This window comes from Leptonychotes weddellii, chromosome 2 (assembly GCF_054177405.1).
Source record: "Leptonychotes weddellii isolate Sample4059 chromosome 2, ASM5417740v2, whole genome shotgun sequence".
Lineage (NCBI taxonomy): Eukaryota > Metazoa > Chordata > Mammalia > Carnivora > Phocidae > Leptonychotes > Leptonychotes weddellii.
In genome coordinates this window covers 28443178-28467414 of record NC_138370.1, presented here as the reverse complement: position 1 = coordinate 28467414, position 24237 = coordinate 28443178, and the positions used below count along the sequence as shown (strand labels likewise).

The 24237-nt window shown below is 48.3% G+C and overlaps 1 long non-coding RNA gene across 1 annotated transcript in view; it reads left to right on the top strand.

Annotated features, from left to right (window-relative positions):
• LOC145717882 (uncharacterized) overlaps positions 1 to 24237 on the top strand; it is a 102028-nt gene that overhangs the window by 39882 nt on the left and 37909 nt on the right. Inside the window, exon 3 of the long non-coding RNA XR_014141381.1 lies at positions 427 to 611. This is a non-coding gene — a long non-coding RNA (uncharacterized LOC145717882). The remainder of the gene's footprint in view (positions 1 to 426; positions 612 to 24237) is intronic.

The following is a 24237-nucleotide window of genomic DNA, read 5'->3' as shown; positions in this document are numbered from 1 at the left end:
ATATGTTCTTCCTTGTTGTGGATGGGAGCTGGAGTTTAGTTTCTATTTATCTACATCTCCGTAACTTTATATTCCCCTCTACAAGGAGGGGGGAGGATGTTGCCACATGCAAATGAGAGGTTATGTATTTGTAAGTACTTCTGTAGCTTAGCGACCAGTTTGGAGCAGCTCCTCTCTCTCTGTCTCCTTCTCTTCCTTCCTTCCTCCCTCCCCACTTCTAAGTACCATTTTGCAAATTCTGAACTGTACGCTGGCTTCCTAGAGCTGCTTAAATTGCTCTAAATGCCAGAGGTCCTCATACAGGGTGGAGAGAAGGAACACATTGCTTGTGTTGGTCCAAATGTGCTTTAACCATTCTTTACTCTTGATCTCTCCTTTCAGTGTCTTTCTTGTCTCCTTCTTTCCTTATGGGGCTGTCCACTGCAGTGGTGGTCGTTGAGCTGATGCTGAAAGCCATCACTGTGAATGTACACTGGATCTTCCCAGCGCTGAAGGAGCCAGAAGCGCCACCAGATACCTTGACTTCCATCCCTCCTTCCTTCAGCCAACATATGCTGATTGGGTGTTCACCGAGGCCAGGCATACCCTCAACACCAGGAATACGGAGACCAGTAAGATACAGTTCTGGCCCTTTGGGAGTTTCTGCACTTGGCCTCACTTATTCTTTATCCTTAACGCATCCTTGGCTGGTGTGGACAGCCTTCTCTTCTCTCCACCTTACGCTGACTTTGAGGCGTCCCAAATGATTTGCTCATTTCATGGGCACACGTGCCCCTACCCTGCCTTCTTTGGCTAGAGTCAAAGCCGTGAATCTGTGCCAGGGAGAGTAGATTTCTTTCTAGGCAGATTGCTATGGATTGAATGTTTATATCCCCTCAAAATTCCTATGTTGAAATCCTAATCACCAAGATGATGGTATTAGGATGTGATTGGGACATGAGAGCAGAGCCCTCATCATGGGGATTAGTGCCCTTGTAAAAGGGACCCTTTCCACCCTGTGAGGACACAGAGAGAAGTAGGGGTCTGTCCATGAACCAAGAAGCAAGCCCTTACCATACACTGAGTCTGCCAGCACCTTGATTTTGGACTTTCCAGACTCCGAAATTGTGAGAAATGTTTCTGTTGTTCAAAACTACCCAGTGTACAGTGCTCTGTTATAGCAGCCTGAAAGGACCAAGCCACAAATGTAAAGAGAAGATAAAGGGCAGATACCGTTTCTGAGGGGAGCAAGTCAACAGTGCCTGCATCTGAGGATTGATTTCAGGGGGCCCAGGAGAGGCAGGGCTATCACACCGCTCCACTCCAGGAACACAATTCATGTCGTTGTCTGTGTGGAGGGCAGCCTCGGTTTAGGAAGAGCATGCATGGGCGGATTTTCTGCAAAGCCAGCCCCACTCAGCTATTCAGGCAGGCATGGAGTCAGCCTCAGAGGGGTGGGGCGTTCCCTGGGAAAACTGGCCAGAGTAAGGCTTCTAACTCAGATCACTGACTAGGTAGCGGTTATGAAGGTCCACTCAGTGACTGGGGGCTTGGGCTTTAGCAGCCTGGCGCCTGTGTCTGCAGGGAGGCCAAGCCTGCAGGAGGAGGTCAAGGGCTTTCTTGGTGGGACCTGGAGCCAGACATCTCATTATAATGGATCACTGTGCCAGGAAATTGTGAGGCACTCCTAGATCTCAGCCTAGTGCCCTTTCGAAAGAGGCAAGGCCGAGGAGGTGGCCAGTGTGTGGTTAGTTGGGCCAGGGGATTTAACGGGGCCTTGACTCAGGCTGCTCCAGTTTCTCCATCAGAGCAGTCCTCTGTTGCCCATTTCCCAGGATTCCCAAAGGACCCACTCTCGGTTGTCTCCTGGCCACTGGGGAGGGGAGGTCCCTCTGCTACCCGTCTCTCCGGGAGACCGGGATTGGCTGGTCCCAGCCCAGTCCCCGCGCTCTCCTCTGCACGCTCTGTTCTCCCTGCGTGGGGCGTGTGACAGGTTGGGGAGGAAGGCTCTGGCGGGGGCGGGATGGTGGGGTGCGGGGCCTGTCTAGTGGTTGTGACAGGCCGGCCACCTGCCCGCCCGCCGGGCTGCTGCTGATTGGGGAGGCGCGGAGGGTGGTGGCGGGCTGCGGCTCGGGGGGCTTGGGCTCCGGGGGCCACCACGCGCACCGCAGCCACGGGGAGGGCCTGTCACCCGCCTGCGACAGCGGGGCCCCGCCGCGGGCTTCGTGGTGGCACTTCCTCTTTTAATTTCTTCCCCCCAGGAAAGGAAGGGCGGAAGAAAGCAGGCTGTAATTGGGCTTTGGAAGGTTCTCGCTTGTCAGAGGAGGTGTAAGGCTTGAGAAGCAGCCATTAGCATAAGTGTGTTTCACAGGGGGAGGAAGGGGGCTGCGGTGCTTCCCCAGCACCCCCCCCCCCCCCCCGGCCAGGGGACAGCTCCCGGCATGGAGTGTGTGGGTGCAGCCCCAGGCCCAGGCAGCTGCCTCCTCAGGCGGGGTGGGGCCACTCAGGCCCCCGCGGATGCTCCCCTGCCCAGATGGAAGATTCTAGAAGAAAGCAGGAGGGATGAGAGGAGACAGTGTGCACTGAAGCTGGGTTAGACGCATCTTCCTCACTCCCCTTTCCCACCCCCACCACACTCACTCAAGACTTTCAGGGCCCAAGGGGACTCTGGCTCATCTATCATAGCTTTCTCCTGGGCAACTGGGTGGGAGAAGGGGGGGAAGCAGGGGAAGGGGAGGACTTGCCAAGGGTCACACCTGTAGTTAGAGGCAGGGTTAACTGCACCTCAAATCTTAATCTTGGGCTTAGAATGATGGTGGGGATTCTGAGAGTGCCTTTTTACTCTCTTTCCCAGACAATGCCATTTCAGCCCATGGATGTCACTAAAATCACATACTTAGGGATTTATTCATTTGGATTCAAGCTAAGCTCACAATTATACAGCAAATTCTCTTGGTAGAGCTAATACATTAAGCTCTGTCAGTAATTTCTACCTTAGTAAAAATGATAAGGGAGATAAGGTACTGGCCACCTGGGGGCTAGTGTGTGTGTGCATCTGGGGGCTGTTTGGAGGAGGGAGAGACTGACAAGAGGGAACATGAGTCTGGGGACGCATCACCTGGGGGCCAGGAGAGCTGGAGGGGGAGTCTGAGGCCCCTTCAACTAATTGCACCTACTTCAGAATTTGGCTCCATCCAGGCTTCCACTTCTGCGCTGGCCCCCTCCCACTCTGTGGGCAGGTCAGGAGTCCCCCACGGCCACGTCCCTCGTGCAGCTGCCGTTCTCCTGGAGTCCGTGTGACAGAATGGGACCTGTGGGGAAGACAGCCACGTCAGCACCCAGCCCCGTTTTGCACTCCGGCAGCTAATTAAAGCCAGGAAGGTAATTTATTGCTGAGGGAGAATGTGCGGGAGGTTTGTCTTAGTTGAAATGGCCCCCAAAGAGTTATGGAAAACTAAAGTGGGTTTTCAGAAGCAAAAGTTAATTGCTCTTCACTTAGCATTTCGGTGTCATGTGGCTCTGAGTTACACACTTGCTGAGTGGAAGCCTTTACCCAGAGGTGGGGACCGAGGGGAACGTGCTGGAGCCAGGGATTCCAGGGGCATCAGAAATGCCACCCCTCTCCCCACAAGGGATGTGGCTTTGCCTGCTCCAGGAACCAGCCCCAGGTGAGGGCGGGACTAGAAGGCATTTATCTCCATGGAAGAGGGTTCCTGCGTGGGAGAAAGAACATTACTCTGGAAACAGGAGCCTCGGAGTGGGGACCCCCAGCTCTGTCCTGACAGCTCTGTGGCTTGGCTGAGTTCTTTCCCGTCTCTGGATCTCACTGTTCCCCTCTGTTTAATGATCACTAAGGCACATCTTCACTCTTGGTGTCTGATCATTTCCTTGATGCTATGGGTTCTTGTCCTTGGGTCTCCTCATGGATGCTATTCATGCTGTGTGACCCATTTGGTAGAGGGAAGACTGAGGTATAGGATATCCCAACAGAAGGTACTGGAGGATGTGGGAATAACTTGACTTTCAGCTGAAAACTGAGAGATCTGCCACCTAGAAATAGGAGATTCTAGGGCACTAAAGTGTTTCTTAGATTTATGGATAATGGCATTTGGGAAGGGGGGTTAAAAGGCATGGATTTGGGGCACTTCAGGAAGAAAGGGTGAAAGATTCTTTCAGCGAGAAAGGGGCCAAACAGAAATGGTACAAAGCTGCTTTGCATAGAGACTTATCTGTATTTAAATGTAGTAATTATCCTGACTACAGATATGCCTAGTATTAGGTACTAAATATTTAAAATGATTTCTACTGTTTATGTTTAAGGAGCTGACTTGAGGGGCTCCCACGTGACCTTCCTAGCTACATTCATCAGGGGAAGGGCACTGCGCAATGGTGGGGGGGTGGGGGTGCTGCACTTAAGTGTTCAGTTCGAGGTGGTTTATGGCGAGTAATGAATTCTAGAGATAGAGGGGCCATAGCTCAGGTGGGTGTTGCATTCTCAAGCCGGTGGGCATGGTGAGGCCAGTAAAGTCAGAATTATTTCTGAAAGTCCTTCTATTGTGGGGATCCTGAAAACTCAAAAGTGAAGAACACTTCTCCTTCTTCTTCTTTCTTCTCCTTCTCCTCCTCCCCTCTTCCTTCTTCCTCCTCCTCCTCCTCCTTCTTCTCTTCCCCTCTTCCTCCTCCTTCATCTCTTCCTCCTCCTTCTTCTCTCCCCCTCCTCCTTTTCCTCTTCCTTCTCCTTCCTATTGGTCATCCTAGGTAGAGGGTCTAGTTTGAATGGAGATGGTAAGTGTGATAGAGTATATATCCTGCTGACACTGTATGTACCGAACATGTGTAGTTCACTGCTCATTCTGTTGTCCCAGTAAAGCCAGGCAGGAAAGTCTTAGACCAAAGTGTCTACACTTTAATACGAGCTCATTGAGAATTTTTTTGAATAAATGAGTGAATAAAAGTTCTTTAAAAATTCCTGTAGTCGTGCTATCACTCTGTATCATGGATAATGGAATTATATAGTTACATGCTTTGTGGATGTGGTTGAATGGTGGTACCTGTGGTTCAAGAACTATACTGAAAATAATTAAAGCTCCCTGGAGACAAGATGTGACAACCCAACAGGAATGCTTTAGCATCTCACGCATATAATATTAGGTCTCAGGAAAAAATCACAGCCATGTTTATCTGAGAATGTTGGAAATGAGATCGGATTCCCTTTGCACAAGCCATGTACACGGCAATTTGTAGTGAATCTAAACATTATTGACCATTCTTTTTGAAAGCTTCCTTCTCTTATTAAAAAATGTTTCTGACTCCAGGACTGTTTGACCCAACAGTCCCCATTTACCTCAAGGATGGGCCGGACAGCTCAGAATGAGGCCCGAATCCCAGCGAAGCTCAGAATGGCCTGAACATCAGCCAAGGATGGTACTTAGGTCATGTTCTAATCTGCAAACCCACACTCCCTGGGAGTGCGTTGCTTAGCCAAGGGCTAAAGTACCACTCTGGCAGAGGCCTGAATAAATGGAGATGAAGTGGCCTTGGATTTTGTTGACATGTTTTTAGACCAGAGACGGCATTTAGGACAGTGCCAAGTGCTAAGGAAACACAATGCATCACCCATTCACATATCATGCCGAATTATTGTGAGTGTGAGCAGCATTTGCAAAATGCAGACACCTTTCACTTTGCCTAGTTGGAGGGTAGAAGTGATCTCTGTGGTGATTAGGTCCAAAAGCTATTCTTCTGTTTGAAACGAGAAGCTGGTGTGGCCCACGATTCCCTGTGTCTCCTGCGCCATGATAGACCCAGACACGCTGGATTTACCAGTAAGTGGAGGTGGGGTATAGAATAAGGTAGCTGGGTCCCCACTGGCAGGAAGAGGGGTGGTAGAGTCTGCATTGTGGATGCCTTTGAAAAGAGTTTGGTTTCTGTGAAGAGGAGCTGGAGAGGGAATGGCCTCATTTTCTTCGGGATGCAAGTTCCAATATCTTGTTGGGATGAGGCAAGAATGGAAGTGAGAAGCATTATTTAGGTGAAGGGAGCAGTAAAGAGGGACGAGAAAGGAGCTGCTGATCATTGTGCCTTGTTAGGTAGAGAAAGTCTGGCAGAGGGTCAGAGAAACCCTAGAAATTACCAAATTAGCCTCTGGAAGTCATGGATTTTATTCTTCTGCAACATGGAGGTTCGGGTTCCATCATCCTAAATGATGCAAGACTCTTCTGTCCTTAAGACCTCTGGGGAAAAAGTTCTTGAACCACATGTGTATAGACTATGTCCAGACTCAAGAGCTTTTAAAACTTCATCCTGCATATGACTAAATGGAATCCCTTGGCTAGAGAGTGGACTGGCCAGGAGGGGACCCAGCTCAGAATGGAGTTTCTTCAACCTTTTAGCCCAAGTAAAGGCTGAGGGGGATGGACAAGACCCCCAGGTATGTCATGGCTTGAAACATCTCCCAACAAGTGTTACATGTTTGAATTGTAGTGTTTAATGTTAAAAAATCATCAACATTTTGTATGTTCAGTCACAATACACTTGTGTTTTAATATAAAAACAATGCTTTAAATTACCATTGAGGAAAAACATAAAGGAACATGCATGTTTCCTAGTTATTTCAATTAAAGGCAGAAACACTTTTGAATCCAGTATTTGGAGCTCTGAATTAGAAGGGCAGGGGGTAGCCTATCACTGCCAGTGGACAGATCATTTTTGCTTTCTGAGAACTGATAAAAATGGTGCAGTTTTTCACGAATTTTCAAGGTCAATCAGAGTGGTAGCTAAGTTGAGATGTCCTGAAAACTCTCTCTCTCTCTCACTGAGAATACCTGGAGATGGCACATTCACGGTGTACCAGTGCTTGGTTGGGAATCCTCAGGCTTGCCTGTCGTGGTTCGGCCTCCTCTGTGCACAGGAAAGTGCCCTGTGTTCACCTCAGGACGAACCAGGGTGACCAGCCCACAGCTGCGTAAACGCAAGAGCACGACGGGCCCCTGTACAAAGAGCTCAGCATTACTTCATATGGTCCCCTTGTCCAGCCTTTTCAGTGGCACATCCCATCTCTTAAGGAAAATCGTGGTGGTGAATTTCATCCTGCAACCAATCCCAGTCCTTGATTGCCCTTGCAGCCTGCTTCATCATGCTGTTTATGGAGATGTTTCCAAGAATTAAGATGCTTCAGCAAATTCTAAAATGCTGTGGATGATTGTTTGTTTATCTTCTGATGATGCTCTTGGTTAGGGGGCTTCCAACATTCCAGCCTAGAAACAGCATTTGAATAGCCATGTCTCTACTATCATTTCCTGGACAGAACTGAAGAATGACATGCTGGGGATCCACTTGCCCTAACTTTTTGCCCAGTTCCTCATTGTCCCATTCTCCTTGGATTTTGGTTTCTGTTTAATATGTCTCTTCCTAGCCCTGCTGTTTCACCTAGGTTTTAATCTCCCCACCCCTACTTCCCTAAACATGGTAATCTGAACAAATAGGGATCAGAGCCATATTACATGTGAGCATTCTGTTAGCTGCTGCAGTGGGTACTCCATGTCCATTCCATGTTGGAGTCTTACACTTGGGTAGATTCATCTTTGGAATGTGACCTTACCAACTCTGAGAAAGACAACATCAGTCCATTATTATCCCACTATTACTGACTCTAAATTCAAGCTGTACAGCAGCTGCTGATGGGGGTGGGGGATGAGAGAAGGAAGAAAATCAGACAGATGTTTCCCCAGTGCCAGCCCCCTCAGTAAATGGAGATAACTGGCAATGGATCTGGAAATAGAGGCCAGTTGTATCTCCAAAACCCAGGGCTTCAGTGCTCAGCAGGGATAGCAACTTCCCCACCCCCTTTTTCTTCCCCTTCCTCTTCTTCTTCCCCTCATCCTCCCTTCCCCGCCTCATCGTCGTCGTCGTCCTCCTCCTTCTTCTCTCTCCCTCTCTCACAAACTTGTTGCACTGAGTGGCAAAGAGCCCACAAATAACTGAGCTGTACGTTGGAAATGGATTTGATGAGCCTTTTAATAGAAGAAAATCATCATTATTTCCCAAGAGTTCACATTCCCATAATATTTTTATTAGCAGCCTCTCTTCTAAATAAAGTTCAGTAGATTGATTTTGGTTGGGTTTTCTCATTTTAAATATTCCCTTAAATTATGACCATGGATCTAGTCCCATCATCACCATTGTTATTATTGTTATCAGCATCAGCAGCTCCATTGTTATATTTATGTCGCACTTAGAAAGCTCTCAAACACTTCAGGTATATTGCTTCGTTTGTCCTCATAGCATATCTGTAAGGACGGGAGGGGACCCATTAGAACTAAATACTGAGTACAGACCTCTCCTCTCTGTGCTTCTGTGAGGAAACCCCCCTTTGGGATGTGGCCAGGAGAAACCCCTTTGGGGGTATAGTCCTTTACCTCCACCTCAAGCAGAGGGCGATTGCTCCAGGATAATTTACAGCCACCCAGAGGCTGGAGGACTTGGCTCAGTGTGGGACGGAGGGTACTCACCTTGAGGGGCTGTGGAATGGGGGCAAAACCCTTGGAAATCACAATGACCACCTGGCCCTGATTTGCCCCCTTGCCTAGCCTTGGCCCTCATTTGGTATGTTGGGCAGTGTCTCTCATAGGGTCCCCAAAGCCCCAAATCCCAAGAGCACAGCATGGAAGACACTGGCCTAGGAGCCAGATCTGAGTTTGAATCTTGATTCTGCCATTGAGTAGCTTTGTTTCTTGGGCCAATCCCTTAACATTTTGGAGCCTTCATTTCCTCACTTATAAAAGAAGGGGTATTGATGCCTCCTTTCTGGATTTGTGTGAGGATTTAATATGGTAACCTATATAGAAGTGCCAGCATGATGGATGGGACACAAGCATGCAGTCAATGTTCGTTCTATTTTTCCTTTAATCTTCTCTCCTGGCAAATCCTAAACTGTCTGTCCAGTACAATTTTGAGAGCTAAAAGGAAACATAGAGAGCAACATTTGGATAGGTTTATCATTTTAATCAGTGCCTTGTCAAAATTCACGTATTTTCTTACCTATGTGGAGTAAAAACTGGTAATCAGTAATTAGTGTATTTTAAAGCTTATGTTAGAAATAATGCTGGACGAGAGAGCAGACAGCCTGGGCTTCATCCCCCCCTCTCCACCATGAACCAGAGGGAAGCCCTTGAGCAAATCACTTGGCATGTCTGGGTCTCAGTTTCCTGATCTGTAAAATGAAGAGCTTGGAAAATATGACCATATAGTTACTCATGAGCCTCACAATTCTATAATTTTATAAGAACTGGTTTTTAGGGAAAAAGCCAAATGAGTGTGTGACCTTTGTTCCTTCCATTTCTTGGGCTACCTGTGCCATAGGGAAGAAACTCTATTGGTTGGTCCTGGGATCATTATTACGGAACCCCAGCTGATCTGGGGGCAGTACTGTGTTGTAGGCTCATTGCCCAGGAGGAAATGAACTGCCCTTGGAAGGCTAGGTAGCAAACCCAGACTCTACAGTGGCTGCTGATGTCTCAGACTTGGCACCTATTTGTTGGTCCACCCCAACCTCTCTCCTCCCTCCTGCCTCCCTCACCTGCTCCAAGAGACCTGGGTCTAGCCTGATGGCAGCGCGGATATCTGTGCATGGGAGCCCAGCTGCTCTGATGTCTCAGGGCTTGGGAAGGCCGGTGAGGGGCTGGGTGCTGGGTCCCTGGCTGCTCTGCTGACCGCATCTCCTGGCAGGCTCTGTCTTTGCAAGGTGCGGCGTTAGCTACTGTGCTAATCTCTGCATGTTACGCTTCTCAGCGGAGCCCGCGTGCTCCACAGGGTGGTAGGAGTCTTCCCAGAAACCAAACCTCCTTGAGCATGCCTCAGTTAGGGGGCCCCTGACTCTACTGCTCCTTCTGCATCATCTGAAGAAGCAGGGAGAGGGTCTTGGAGGATGAATGGTTAGGATATCTTCTCACGTAGGCTTCCCTGCACACAAATGCATCAGGAAGTGCATAAAACACAGAGAAGACTTTCCTTTGCCGGATTCACCTTATACCTTATTTTCTTTCTTTTACAGAACAAAGCTTAGCCGCATTTCCAGTTTAATTCAATTGAGTACTTACGAGGGCCGCTCAGTAAGCTGGGTTGTGAGGCTCTAATGGGGAATATGATTCTGTCTCTACTCTCCAAGGGCTCACAACCAGGGGGAGAGGTAGACAAACACACAATTAACTAGGATAACAAGGCAGACAGTCAGGAGTGCTTTTATAAAGTCACTAAATATCGTGGAAGAATTATTCCAACTGGGAATGTCGTCTTTTGTCGAGGCTTCTGTTAGGAGGTAGTTCTTGATTTGGACCTTAAATAATTGGAAGGATTGCAATAAAAACACAGTGGAGGGTGGGGAAGGACATTTAGGATGGAAGGAAATAGTTCTAGGGAAGGCAGGCTGGATGGGAAAGGGAATGCCAAGAACGATTCCTTTATTCAACGTGCAGTCTGTCCTTGATGATGTCCAGACAGGAAGAAAGCACACAAACCAGCTTCTTGCATTCCAGAGTGGGAGAAAGGAAGTGCTGCGCTGTGCACCCTTCCACAGGGTCCAGAGCCTCAGCATTTTCTGATCTTATTTCAGATCCTTTTCTACTTTATCTGGACCCGGAGCACACAGATTCTCGAACGTCCCTTCAGTTTAGTTAGGAAACTAACAAAAATGGAAAACAAGTTCTCAATTGAAATATGAATGAAAACCTTACATGTAAATATCACTTTTCAATCAATTCTGAATCCTCTTTCTCCCTGGGAGGTAATATACATTGAAGTGGAGCTGGAAGAAGTGACATCTTTCTGACTGTCCCTAAACGGTACTCAGGCCAGGCGTCACCCCCTGAACCAGCACGCCTTCTCCTTGAGCTGGGCTTGTCCTCAGAGTGCCCTGGTGTTCCAGACAACCCCTGCCAATCGACTGGTGGTATTACACCAGATGAATCTTATTTGCCATTTTCTGTTTTAAAGTAGGAATTCTTCACTGCCATCTTAAATACTAAGTGCATTTTTATGAAACCCAAAGATGGTCTGAAAGCAGGGAGACATTTTTATAACATCTGGTGCAGTGAGAGTCTCAAAATATAAAAGGAAGTGGCTGATGAGTCTATGAGACTAGGAGAAAGGTATTCTCAGTCCTTTCTCCCAATCTCCCTGTGACTTAATGGTGTAAATATGAAGTTCAAAGAGACAGAACATATGTGAGAAAGTATAATAAAGTACACACAGAAAAATAACCATTGTCTTAGATCAGTAGTTCTCAACCTAGATATACATCTGAATCTCTTGCTTATTTATAGTGCAGCTTCCTGGGCCTCATTTTAGAGCAAATCACGATTTCTGGTCTTGGAGCTTAGAATTCAGCATGTCCACGAAACCCTCAGTAATTCTTCTGCAGTATACCCAAGACCAGCTCACAAACCCATGTTTGGAAGCTGGAGACTCAAACGATAGGAAAGTTTTTGCCCTAGTCTATGTCATTGGATGGTTGGCCCAAAATACCATATTCATATGCCATGGCTGAGATGCCTTATATTCCAGGTTTATTCCAGGTACTGAAAGACTGCAGTCATTTTTCCAAATGTAGTCTCAGTTTCCAAAGCAATTGGTCATTTGGATGAGCTTGAGTCATGGTTTATGGAGATCAGTCTTCAGGATGTATCTGAATTATCATGCATCTATAACATTTTGATTTGGGTTTGAGAGGAATTGAGAGAGAAGAAAGCCAGTTCATGTTGAACAAGAAGACAGACTGTCTTGAAATTTCTGGTTCTATGGTCAATGTTCGAGTCTACCTGATTTTCTGAATGTTATAGTCATATTAACAAATGCTATTGGGGCGCCTAGTTGGCTCAGTCGGTTAAGCGTCTGCCTTTGGCTCAGGTCATAATCCCAGGGTCCTGGGATGGAGTCCTGTATAGGGCTCCCTGCTCAGCGGGGAGCCTGCTTCTCCCTCTGCCTGCCACTCCCCCTGCTTGTGCTCTCTCCTCTCTCTCTCCCTCTCTCTGACCAATAATAAAGAAAATCTTAAAAAAAACCCCAAATACTAGATATTCTGCATCTATTTGTACTGGACACTTCACTAGGACCATATATACATTGCCTAATGCAGTCCTTCAGATAATCCTATGAAAAAGTTATTATTGTCCCCAGAAGAGGAAACTGAGGCTCAGTAAATTTAAGTAACTTGCCTTGGGTTACGCAGGCTGTGGATGTGAGTCTTGAACCTATGGGCTGTTTAACTCCACATCTTTTATTCTTATTTACTACACTCTACCCGCTGTTTCCAAGAAATATTCTGTTCTCTGAGATTGCTGGAGCCCAAACCATCATTAATGATGCAAACCCCAAGTGAGGACTAAGAAGGGCTCCTGCTAAACACACCAGTAGTGGTCTGTAAGACTCTGGTGTTCCCATCGGCTTGATCAAAATTCACCGTTTATTACTGGGTCTTTTATTTGTCTAATTTTGCATGAATAAAGTTTGTTAAACTGTATGAGGATTGTTCTTATGCCCCAAATTCATATTTTTGAGAAGATAAAGGGCTACAGACTTTATCATTGATATTAAAAAAAAAGAAAGGACCACCAATGTGATCCTTACATATGTGGCTTTTCATGGAACAACCTGGATGCTCCTCCCATATATCCTGGAAAGTGTATGTGGAGAGGACTGGCCCCGTGCCCACCAGACTGGCTGATCATCCAGTGTATGGAGGAGCACTACACAGTAGTCAAGAGGCTTGGTTTCCAGGTAGGTCTTTTATCTTGGGCAAGTCATTTTACTACTTGGGTCCTCTGTTTCCATGCTAATCTGTTGAACTAAAGGCCATAAAATTCTCTTCTGGATCTAAAATGTCCCAATTCTGGAAAACACATCAGCCATGGAGCTGGCAAAGAGATTGATGGGGCTTGTGAGTGGCATCACTGTCCCTGTCCTCACCCGTTCAGGATGGGCAGAGGGTGACAACTCTGCAGACCAGTCTCCTGAGGTTTCTTTTGTCCCCCTGACCTCGCTGGCCTGCCTCCTTCTTAGGCCTAACGTTGTCAGACACCTCTCCCCTCAGGAGACAGTCATGGCGGGCTCTAGTGCCATATTATTTGATACTTCCTGTTGAAGTGACTTTAAATCCCAGATCTTCAAGCAAAAATCAAAGTAGCCCCTTCATGCATAGCTTATTTTTCTTGGAAATACTGGTCACCCATTTATACTCTACCCTGGCAGTGGGCTAGGCCTGCCTGGGCTGTGTGTATGACAGCAGACCTCCATGATGCATGGGGATTTGAAGCTCAAGGGACCTTCTTGAGCATCTACTCCAACTCCTTTATTTCCCAGATGAGAACAAAAGGCCCCAAGAGGGAAAGTGACCCAACTCAAAGCCACCCCACCAGTCAGTGAAGGAAATGACACCATGTTTTCAAATTTATACCTTGAGTCTAATAATAAAACTGACCCCGTGGACCTGCCAGGAAGGTATGTAAACAAGATAATGCCCACAAAGCACTTGAGTGCTGTTCTTAGCATGGACAACCATGGGACGCCAAGCTGTTCCCTTCCTTCCTAGAACTCAGATCTCCTGCTCCTCACTGGACTCACGTTCCCATAGAAGTCCTGTAAGGGAGGACAGGCAGACTTCATTATTCCTTTACTCCCCAGCTCACCAAGGCATGCAGAAGTAAACTGAGCTGCCCCACGCTTAATTATTGCCTTAGCGGTGAAATCTGACTTGGCTCATGTGACCTACTCAAAGAATGTTGGGGGTTGCTGCCCACTAGAACTCATCCCTCCTGACTCTTAATCCAGTGCTCTTTCCATTATACCAAGCTGATGGATGCGTGGGTGGGGATAAGCTACTCTGAAATGCTATGAATACCAGCATGGTGACAGATGCATAAGAACACATGGGGCCACAATCCCAGTATATCTTAAGTCTGCCAGTGTAATTTTATTATCGAGCATTTATCAAGGCTACTATGTGCCACGAGCTCTGCTTACTGCTGAGATGAATATAAAAATGAATAGGATACAGACCCTGCCCTCAAGGAGCACTTAATTTGATAAGAGAGACAGACTGAGACATAAATAATTCAAATTTGAGGCAGATGGTAATCCATGACTCCTCTACATAGACCAAAAGGAAGTGTAGGGACTGGGGCCCTCACTTGTTGACATGGTGGGAAGGGGGGTGGGCCAGGATAGGGCCACCCCCAAACGTCTCCGTCCAGGTGAGTGCACAAGGTAGAGGTAGAGGGAGTCTACCCCACCCCTGCTGTGTGCCGGAAGGAAGAGTGCCCCCCAAGGACGCCAGCCTCTGAGCTCCTTGGCCTTCACTTGGCTTCAGTGGAGTGACCGGAGCTGGGCCATTGTCTTGTTCCAAGCCTGTTTCTTCAGCAGTTTTGCAAAATGGGAGAACATCCCCTTTCTTGCTCTGTACTCGGTGGGGACTGGAGTGTTGCTTGGTCTAGACGTCTGTTTTTGGAAAGGACTGCCCTCACCCCAGCAAAGAGCAAAGCATCTGCCCTCCACGCAGAGAACAAGAAAAACGCCATCCTTTTTCTCTCTCCTCTCTGTTTTGCAGAGAGGAGGAGGGTGGGGGTTGGGCGGGGAGGGTGGCGGGGAGGGATGGCGGAAGGTGAGGGGACTTGTAGGTCAGTGCTTGACAAGGGGAGCGGGGTCACTCGGGGAAAATACGGCCCTTTCCTCCCCTGGCAGATTCCCAGGGAAGCTCTAACTAGTCCCCACCTGTCCTGTGCCCCCGCCCCGCAGCGCTGCTGTCCCCGCATGCACGGAGCAGGGAGGCAATGATGAATTTCCCCCGAACGGCATTACAGACAGTCATAAATAATGCTTTGCTCTTTGGTGACGGCACTTTCCATTAGAGCTGCCTGTGCTGGGCTGTTGCAACCCCCAGTCTTCTGCCGGGGACTTGCAGTAAAATTTATCAGTGAGCTCTCTGCACCTAATAAATCATCCCCTCCGGGAGCCATCTGGCAGATAAGGCCGAGAGAACCCACATGCTCTGCAGAGGCAGAGTGGAGTGAGAGCTGGCCTGGTTGGGGCCCGGGGCCCTATTGAGGGGGACTTTCTCCCCATCAGCCTGGGGCCTGTCACACTCCTTCTGGCTTTTCTCATCAGACTCAGGATGGGGGCCCTGGCTTTGGCGGCTGTTCCAACTCACAGAACTGTTCGTCCCACCCTGGGGACAGGCCTGAAAATCACATCCTTCTCCTGTCTCCCCACCCCACCCCCGCAGGTGTGCAGAAGGTCAGGGTCTGACAGCAGGCAGGAGGAGGGGTGTCCCAGGGCAAGGCGCATGCTGTAATGGGCATGACTATGGCTTAATTGAATCCTCCTTGGCGTCTCCCAGCCACTTGGGTGTTGGCCAACATGGAAATTATCGCCTGGTGATAAGAAACTTCCTGCTTGGATGAAAGACATCTAGGAGAACCTCCTTGCAGTTCAGGGTAAAGCTTCATCTGGACATTTCCATTTTCTTGGAGCAACTGCCACCATGATGTTAGCGTTTTCTTTCAAATGTGGATTACTGTTCATTAATACACACTAGAGGACGGACTCAAGCGCACGGGACACAGAGAGAGCAGTGCACAGGTTAACGACTGTGGCTCTTTCCCTAACGCGCTTTATAGCCTGGGCGGAGAGACTGTTCTAAAACCAGTCTCGGATGCCGCTGTGGCAGTGTCCACATGGGGACACACAGCGCCCGCGTGATGTGATCGTGGCGGCGAGGGACGCAAGGGGTCAGCTCTCCCGGTTTTGAGGTCCCAGGGACCAGCGTGGTGCTGGGTGCCATGTAAGCCATGTGCGTTGAACATACCGAATGGGATGTGGCAGGGAGCAAAGTGCCTGACACAGCCAACGAGACAAAGTAGCATCTGAGAATAGGATTGATAAATAGCAGGATGGAGGCAGCTTTACCATCCCCGGCTTCCGCAGAGGGTGAACCCCGTCCCTTAGGGCTCTCGAGAGCATCTCGGAACACAATCCTGTCCTGGGCAGGATGGAGTCCGTGTTCGTGTCTCAGCTTGATCAAGGGGTTCACTGAGCTTCAGTGTTCTCCTCTATAAAATAAGAGGAAAAGGTGAGGTAACTTGGGGGGCACAATTTTTCATATTGCTGCTTGAAGAATATTTTCTAATTTTTCCTTTTCTGATGCCCACCGTTTTTGAAAGACAGGAAGCTGAATGGGTAAAACCAGTGGGAACTCCTGCCTTTTCCTGCCCTCTTTTCCCACTACCCAGGTGAGATAAGCTTGTTTAAGGTCTGCATGCGGGGACCCCAGGGGCTAGAGCTGGAGCTCCCTGAGTTCTTCCCGAGGACTCATTCTGCGGGAGGACACCTATCATGCCTCCTCTGATTGCTGCGGACACATCCGGGAAAACATTAAATGGAGTGTCCCGAAGATGCTTAGCTTAGCTATGCATTTAATTTGATGGTAATTGAAATTTGCCAACAAAGATTTGCATGTAATCTGTGATTTCATTTTTCAATTAAAATTGCTTTCTTCCTGTGGATGGGAAGTACTTGGTTCTTTTCTTCCTCACAGCACTTTGCAAACACGAATCCCTCACTTCCTTGGGGCTGGAGTGAGGAGAGGGGTGTGGGACAGGGAGCTGATAGCTGAGGCCAAGAGGGATGCTCCCGCAGGATGGCAGGGACACTCAGCAGAGGTGCTGGGGGCATGGCTCCTTTATTCCTGGTGGGTTTGGCAAGGAGCCTCCAGCCAGGACCTTTGGAACCTCAGGTTCTAGGGAGCCGGTGGAGTTTGGGGAGTAGAAGATTTAGAGAGGTGAGAAGAGCCAACCAGTTCTCCAACGGCCAAGGCAAGCAAGCAGCAAGAAGCCGGAACAAGACAACAGGCTCAGGTACTGGGGAGCAGGCAGGTGGGCTGATAGGAACGAGATCTTCTCTATGGGGTGAGTGTGGCCTTTGATAAAGGCGAGAAGCAGCACAGCTCCCCGGAGAAGAGAAGTTAAGAGAGCGGTGTGTTCTAAGGATGGTGGGAGGAGTGAGACAAACACAAGAAGCAGAGCCTCTGGAGAACCGCTTCAGAGGGTGTGGAACCTGCAGAATGGGGAGTCCGATGAGCTGGCCCCCCGGTGTGGATTTTTCCTCTGTGGGCTCTGTGGCCTTGGGTTAGTGCCCAGTCTCTTGGAATTCTGGTTTCTTCAACTATTCCCCGGGTATGCAAGTAATGTCTACCCAAGTGGGGGCTGGGGGAAGCAGCCTGTGGGTCTGTGGGCATTGTCCCAAGGTCAGGGGCTCCATCTTAATGCCCTTCATACGCCCAGGGCCTAGCACAGTGCCTGGCACACAGCAAGAGTTTAGTAAAATCGGTTAAAATGGAAAATCGGTCGACCGGGATGATGTGAGTGGAAGAGCATCTTGTACCTTCCAATTAGCCATTTGTGGTACTCTTAGGGCCTTCTGGATTGTGAAATGAGATTAGGTATTTGACTTAAGGCCGGGCTGGTTCTGGGCTGAGCCTCGGGGAAAGGACGGGGAAGGGTCGGGGCAGAGGTTCTAGTACAGATTTGGTGCTTCTCTGCGAGCCCGGCATGCAGGTCCCCTGTGTGACCCAGCCGGGGGCTGCCTTCAGGCAAGGGCCCATCGCTAGCATGCGCCAGGCTGGCAATTTCTGCCACGGTGGCCCGGGCATGGAGAGGTTGCCCCCGAAAGGTCCGGGGACAGTGTCTGTGAGAGAGACAGTCTGCTTCCTGCAACCAGATTGGGGACAGGATTAAGAACTGTTTGAAGAATGAGTAGCAATTTTGGCTGCAACAGAAGGCCCACAGCTTTGGGCAGAGCAGGGGTCCTTCCCTCGGCCCGTGCAAGTCATTTTTGGTCTGGTTTCTTTCACGTAGAGATGATCTCTTCTACCTGGCCAGACAGCTGAACTGTTTTCTTTCCTCCTCCTTCTCCTCCCTCTTCTTCTTCTTCCTCCTCCTCCTCTTCTTTTTCTTCTTCTTCTTCTTCTTCTCCTCCTTCTCCTTTCTTTTTTATTCAGTAATAAATCTGCCAACCCCGCAGGGCTCAAGCCAAGGGCTTCGCTACAGCATCTCCACAGAGGTCTCGTAAAAATAGTGTGAAATGAAAGAGAAAAATGAATATTTCACACTTTGTCTGTTCTGGGTTATGGTGATTCTCAACTCATCCTCATTCCAAACAGCCGACCTTCCCACAGAGTTCGAGTACCTTCCGCCAGCCTGTCTCCCTCCCCCGCGAACCTCCCTTTTTCCCCAAACACACACATTTTGCCGGGCTGTTGGGAGGCATCCTCGGCTGCTTCAGTGCTTTCCAGGAGGAAGGGGGGCGCAAGAGCCCCCCGGGCACACTGGTAGTGAGGGGACACACACAGGCTGCAGACAGAGGCATCCACCCTCGTCCACACCCAGCCTTGTGTCTATCCTGGCATCTGCTCCTCTTCCCAAGAGGCAAATGTATGTAAGATAGACGAATATGGGTCTTTCCTTCTATTGAAGGCTGCCCTGTGTTCATTACAGGCGGTTTTTAAACATGACCCAATCTCTAACATCAGCTTGGTTGGTGTTCAGTAGAAACAAACTTTTACCTGCCTCTGTTCTCCTGGGGAGAGATCTCCTACAGAAGCACATCCGCTTATCCGTCAAAGTGGCCACTTTCGACTTCCCGAACATGCCATGTTTGTTTCCACCTCCTGGCCTTTACCCCCATACAATCCTCCTGCATCCATGCTGCTTCTTTCTCTGTTCTGCCCAGCTGAGTCCTGTCTACCTTCAAAGCCCACTGCCTCCTTGAAGCCCTCCTGGCTCACCCAGCATATAGGGCTCTCTCTTCACTTGGGACACCGTTAGCACTTACAGCCCGTTATCACTGTCTCCCTTGGTCATCGATCGCACACTGCTTTTTGGATTTTTTTTTTTTTTCTGAAAAGCATTGTCGTTTTCTTATATCATCATGATTTTCTTATTTAACGTTTCTTATTCTCCTGTGAGACCACAGGGTCTCACAGACATTTCTGTCTTCTCCAGCACCAAACATACAGCAGGTGCTTAGCAAATGCATGTCAGGAAAATGAATGAGTGGAAATTCCCACGTGGGGTGTGAGTGAGGCTCTGGTGTTGTGGCTTTATCGTTCTCGATTGGAGGAGTGAAGCAAGGCAATTCACACCTCCAAGGGAAGAGAGTCTTGGCTTGTGTGCGTGCTGCCCATTCGATATTTCCCCTTGTCTGGACGGTGCTGGATAATCGGGTAACTGTGGAATGTCAGGACGGCTCCTGTGCTCCACGTAGACCCTAAGATCCCCTTGTCTACGATCACATGGACTGTTGAGATTTTTGGGGGGGGAGTGAGAACAACTTAGTGCTTCTCACTGTGTCCCCCTCCCCCCCATACCTTCCGTGTGCCTTTTTACCTCCCCGTGTGCTCCCCACATGCAGCCTGTATTTCATGTAGAGCTGGGAATTGCGAATTCAGTTTCCTTTCCTCTGTGTAGAGCACAGCCACTGCTCACCACCTTGTTACGTCTGCACTTTGTGCTTCCCGCCTCAAGGCCACTTTACGGATTTGTTTGATTTGTGGTTGTGGTTTGTAGCTGTTACTGATTTCTTTGTTGTTGTCGTGCTCCTGCCTCTGTTCCCTTACAACTCGATTTTTAGCTGAGTGTTTGAGTAGTAAATACGGTTTACACCAACTCTGCTGGAAATAATGGCATTTATGTGCTGAAGTTATTTCCAAACCTGAGGATATGTGTATACAAATAGATCCACGGCAGGGCCCCTAGACTGCGGAGAGCAGACTCGACAGAGCCTTCGCCATAGAGTATAAACAGGTGTCGGAGACTAGGGCTAGGCCAGGCGGTTCAGAACAAAACGACCTCCCACCCCTGCTGCTGGCTCGAAATTGAAGCTGTACTTGCTTAGCATCGGGGGATGTAGGAGATATTTTTGTGATCCTATTTGTCTGCTAAATGTGCCCTTACATCCTTTAGTGCATCTCACATGAAACTTCTCACTTTTCTATTCGCTCGCCCTCAATGGCTTTAAACCTTAACTGCCCTGGATCCTGGCGGGGCAAAAAAATGTGCCAAGAAATACCATGGGATTGGCTGATCAAACTGGCTGCCCTCTGCTTCCAAACGGCTGCTAGTTTGAGGGGATCTTCGGTGTATGGGGTAAATCTAACCTCTTCAGCTCTGTCTTGGAGCTCTACTAATCCCAACCGCGGGCAGGAAATAGAGGCTGGAACTCTCCGAGGGAAAAGCCAGGCTCCTCATAGCAGCTGTGGCTCTGGCCTCTGAATTTGGGTGGTATGGATTTCCTCAATGCCCAGATTCTTGACCTCCCTCTCTGCCCTCATCTCTGGGAGAAGCACCAGTCCCCGCATCTGGCGCATGTCCGTGAGCGGAGGCTGCACACCAACCCAAGGTGAAGGTCACGTTCACCTAGGGGTCAGGAGCAATCTCAGAGCCTTCTTGGCTCTCTGTGAGGAAGGTCTTGTGACAAAGGCATAGGAAAGGTGTTCAATTGTTCTCCAACTTGTAAATGCCAAGCAGAAATCTTGTTGCAGTTCCTAAATGCCACATTTCGGCGTGTTTATTGTTTCCCCCCCTAACAGGGAAAGATGGTGAATGGACTAATAATTCAGGAGCCGAGAACATGTTTATTTGATTTTTAGAGCTTTAGCAAATACAGTGTGTACAAAACCCGGTGCCAACAGCATGCATAATTCCTCCAGGAATGGGGCTGATAGAAACACAAAGCTTGCATGCTTCAAAACTGTAACCAATATTTACACATCTGAGTGACTAATTCTCTACTCCGAGCAGGAGAACAATAGGCATAATAGTCAGGTACATTAATGCAGAGCATGCTTATCTGGTGGCTTGGATATTTGACACATAAACAAAGTTGAGGGGCTGCCGTGGGGGGGAGAAGCAGAGGCTTTTTATCTACCTGTGTAACCATACACCAAACAGCAGGTTACAGACGCACTTGGAAAATGCTGACCCAATGCCGTTCTTGTACCTCACATGCAGGATTGGCACCTGATTTGCAGCGCTGCGGGAGTTCTGTAGCTGACCTCATTAGCGGCGCATTTCCTGGCTTGTTAGCATCATATTTGTATAATTTACAGCACCTTCGTTTTTATGGAATGTGTTTCTTGTAGAGTGTAATGGCAGCAATATATTTAACCTATCGTATTTAGGAATGCTTTTGCTGGAGGCAGCCTGTAGATATAAAGGGGACATTTTCTCCTCTCCTGCATGGGTCTTTTTTTTTTGCATTTTGGTTCATGTGGTGGCCACATATGTGCGTGTGTGTGTTTGCATGTGTGTGCATGCTTCTGCGTGTATAAATATATGTGTGCAAATGCCTGGGAGACATAAAAGGGCCCTGGAGGTGTGCCTCTTTCTTCCGAGGATTATCTTTGCTCCCTGGCCATCTCTGAGGCATGGCTGTGGACCGGGTGGCCCTGGAAGGCTTAGATGCCTTGCTTTGAGGGGACAAATTTACGAATTTATGAAATGGAATAGGGAGCCCAGGCAGGTCAGATATTTGGGAATAATTTATGATGGGGGGGGGACGAAGGTGGTATGAAGATGCAGAGAAGTAAGGCGGCTCATGAAGGTGGGTTTTCAAGTCTCCGCGACCTCTTGGAGGCTTTTGTAGAAAACAACAGGCTGGAGAATGGAAAGCGTATGTCCCTCAGGGACTGATCTGGCCCCCAGCGATTTCTTATCCTAGAAAACATAGAACATATGGACAGAGAGGCATATATTCTTCTCCTTCCTGACCGGTATAAAAAAGATAGGAATGGCTGGGAGTAGATGTTTGCAAAGGGGAGAATGTCTTAATTTGGGGGTCTCTCAGGGAAACCCTGGGCCAGGAGCCTGGAGATCAGATCCTAGTCCGAGCCCGCTGCTCACCAAGGCTGATGACTTCGGGCAAATCGCTTCACGTCCTAGGTGGGCCTTCTCACCCACAAATGAAGGGATGAGACCAGCTCGCCTCTCTCCGGAGTGCATTTCTCTGTCCCCAGTCACTCCAGGCAGATAAAGACTGAAGGCGGGGGTTCGCATCCCCCCCAGTCGTCCGCGCTGTGTTCTTGAGGGTGACTTGCATGACCCAGAAGAGAGAAACACAGCTCTCCAGGAACTGTCAGTGTGTCTTAGTTACATCTGACAGGGGGCAAAGAGGGTGAATAGACCAATGATTCCGAAACCAAGGACATGGTAGGGTGAGTTTTAGAGCTTCAGTAAAAAGTGGTACCAGAACATGTGTAGCTGCATATCTCCTTCCCATAATCACTTCTCCGCCTCAAGGAGAACCTCACCTCAGGGGCAAGATAAATAGGTAGGCCCTGGACTTTGTCAACCCATGATAGAATGAGAAGAAATTAAGGAAATCTGTTAAAATGACCCGAGGCACAGAGACAAAGTTGATCCAACTGGCTAGTCAGGTTAGGGTCCTCTGTATCCTCCTTTCCCCACTCACCACCTCCTAGCTTTTGAAATTTCAGAAATGTTTTCTGCCACTGATATCTTCTGCCATTGCTATAACCTCTTCTCACTGATTTAAGAGGTTTGGGGTGCTTGATTTTACTTAATAGATATGTCCCTAACATACTGGAGTGGCTAGATTCGATGGTAATAATTCAAAATACTGAAGGTATTTATAGCCAGAACTCAAATATAAGTTTTTATTCAAAGTTTAAATGCATCAGGGTTACTGGGTAATTCGAACGTACCTGGTGGTAAAATTGTTGGTAAAGAAAAGTAACTGTTTTGTGAAACCTAGTCTTAACCGAATCCTTGAAATATTTATTGAGCATGTGCTGGGGACACAAACAAAAATTGTATAAAATTCCTGCCTTCAAGAGGCTCTTATTCTAACTTTCTAACTGGGATTTGCCTGTATTTTGTATACACATATTCATGCGCATAATAAAATGTGGACAGTTTTGGCATCCACCATCCACTAATTAGGTTGGCTTCAAAATTCTGCAAAAAAGAGACCGTTATTATAAATGTTAATTCCTAAATTCTTTATTCGTGCCACTTGACTAATTTGGTAATGCTCGTCTAATGTGATGACAGAAAGGGGTTGTGAACCTTGACTCAGTCTGGTGGAACAGATGTGTGCTTGCAAAACGCTTCCCTTCTTTTTTTTTTATAAGTTTTTTTTTTTTTTTTTTGAGAGAGAGAGAGACAGAGATAGCGACAGAGATAGCGAGAGAGAGCATGAGCACGAGGAGAGGGAGGTGCAGGCTCCCCACTGAGCAGGGATCCTGACGTGGGGCTCCATCCCAGGACCCTGGGATCATGACCGGAGCCGAAGGCAGACGCTTAATGGACTGAGCCACCCAGGTGCCCCAAAACGCTTCCCTTCTGATAAAATAGAAGCCCTATCTTTTTCTTTCCTCTGTGGCCATTCCACCTGTACTCTAAATCATTCCATTATTCCTCACCTTCTTATGACCCAGAGCTACGACTTATATTTGTGCTTCCCTTTATCTTTAGCACCGACACATACCTGAATCTCTTCCATCTTAAAAAAAATGCCGCCCCTGCCATAATCTCTAGATTAGCTACCTCGCCCCTGCTCTCTCCAGCCACACTTTCTGAACAACCATGCTCTACTCATCACTTCTGTTGCCTCTCAGTTTCCTTGGGCATTGCTTCTGCTCCCCTCTGTGTCCTTGAAGTTTCTCCCCAAGGTCACCAGTGAGCTCCAAGCCACTGACACGAACAGATGCTAATGTTGCATGCTTCCTCCCAGCACCACCTGCTCCCTTGTGGAGGACCACATCCTCCTGGAGTCTGCTCCCTTTACTGGCCATTGTCAGGTGGCTTCATCAGCTGGGGTTTTAGCACCTGACTCTTCTGTTGGCGTCCTGAGGGTTTTGACCAAGTCTCTGCTTTCTCACCCTCTTTCCTCTCTTGCCAAGGCTATTTATTTCTTTGCCATGGTTTCAATAGCTTTTTACGTTCTGAAGATGCTCCAACTCTCCTGAGATGCTCTCTCCACCTTTTTACCAAGCATTTCCACTGGGCTATTCTGCTAAAACAGAGTGTAAAATGCAGTGGTTCAAATAAGACTGTAATTTATTTCTCTTTCACACCATAGTCCAGAGTTTCTGGGCATTCCAGGGAGGGCAAGTGGTTCTGTTTCATGAAGTTGTCCAGGGATGTAGGTTTTTTCTATCCTCTTACTCCACCATCTAGAACACTGTCCACTCTT